The sequence below is a fragment of the Octopus bimaculoides genome, chromosome 4 (genome assembly GCF_001194135.2).
Source record: "Octopus bimaculoides isolate UCB-OBI-ISO-001 chromosome 4, ASM119413v2, whole genome shotgun sequence".
Classification (NCBI taxonomy): domain Eukaryota; kingdom Metazoa; phylum Mollusca; class Cephalopoda; order Octopoda; family Octopodidae; genus Octopus; species Octopus bimaculoides.
The window spans coordinates 27,832,792-27,834,653 of NC_068984.1; positions in this window are offsets into that span (position 1 = coordinate 27,832,792).

The window sequence follows — 1,862 nt, forward strand, 5'->3', positions numbered from 1 at the left end:
TATATATATATATATATAGTTCAAATTTACAGAAGGCAAAAGACGAAGACTAGAGAAGGAATAACAAGCAGGTGTATTAGTTTAACGCTCGGAGGAATGGAAAAGTCTTTGATGTTTCGAGCCTATGCTCTGCGACAGAAAGGATTGAGAGGGGGAAAAGCAGACAGAGAAAACATTGTGTCAGGATTAACGGTTCAACATGATGAAATGGCTGGAAGTAAGAGGCTGAGGGGAAGGGAGATAATAACAGTAATATGGCCGAACTAGGGTGCCCAAACATGCGAGTGTATGTCACTTTGCTCGTCAGAACATACAAAATTGCTCTAAAAATCGCGCAGACCAAGAAGCCTCATACTATTGTTGAAGATCTGATTAAGCCTTGATTCTGCAAGCAACGAAGATGATTCTTGGAGAACAGCAGGCACACCAGATGAGGAAAATTTCCCTTTCGAATGATGCAGTCAAAAGTCGGATCTCGGACATGAGTGAGGCTATTCTGTTGCAAGTGGTGACTGCTGTGAAGAGTGGTCCTGTGTATTCATTGTAACTGAATGAGTCAGCAGATGTTGCCTCATGTTCCCAACTTCTTGTTTTATGTTCGCGACCTTGACAAAGTTATGAAGTAGTACTTATTCTCTGAGCCAGTGGCCACAACAACACATGACGCTGTTTTCAAAATACGTGAAGCCTTTCTTCTTAAACATAGGTTGAGTTGGTAAGCTGAATACAGTTTCCGTGAAGAGATTTCAGCTCATCTTCTGGCAACGAATGACGCCATCGAAAGTTACTTCCCGGGATTGGATGACCACTGTACTGAGGCATGTATCAGCAGACTCTTTTCAGTAAAGGACAGTGATACTGATGTTGCTGTGACGGTAGAATTTCTTCAAATTTGTGAGGATACTCAGTTGAAAGTCAATTTTTCTGAACAAGAACTTCCGACATTTTGATCTATCCTTATTTTGGACTATCCTCTTCTTTCAATGCGTGCACTGACCATGCTGATCTAATCCCCCTCTACCTATCACTGCGAGGCTGGATTCTCGGCAATGATGGCACTAAAAATGAAAGCATGCAGTAGGCTTGTGATGGACACTGACATGAGGTGGTATCTGTCAAGCATTGCATAGCTGCAAAACAATATCAACCCTCCTACTGAGTGAAAAAGGTTTTGTAGGATGTTCAGTAGTTTCCCTGCGTTTCTTTTTAGTACTTGTAGTATTTTCGAGGTCTTTAATTTGTAACAATTTCAATAAATTAGGATCTTCATACAGTTTTGTTTTATCTTACCTTTAAGTAAAGTTCACCATTACAAAATTTATAATAGGGGCCACAGTAATACTCCAGAGAGTCTCTAGGGTAAGACAATGAAAACAGTTAAAATCCCACTGTCCTATGAGATAGAAAAATGCCACCAATACCCCATTCCAAAGTAATGAGAATCTCCTTGAACCAGCAATATGCCTCTTTTGATTACATTCAAATGGAGCTCATTAGCATGTGTTCTGCAAAATCAGATTAAACTAGAAAGGTTTTCACCGAGAAATAAGGAAATAATTTATAAATTCAGAGATATTCAGATCATTGTCTGGTCTTATCGTATTGAAGGAGAATCGTTTATTTATTTCTAGTAGGTCAACTGATGGAAGATAAACTCCTTCCTTTTCCTTTATAGCTTCTTGCAATTTCCTTCAGCAATTTCAAGGAACCAACGAATAAAGAATAGGTTAAAGCCTGCTCATTTACGCAATTTGTTTGACAAGAAATTGTGGAATTGTAATGGTTTTGTGTTACTTTGCTATAGGGTGGAAATAGAAGGGGAGAGTAAGATATATATATATATATATATATATATATATATA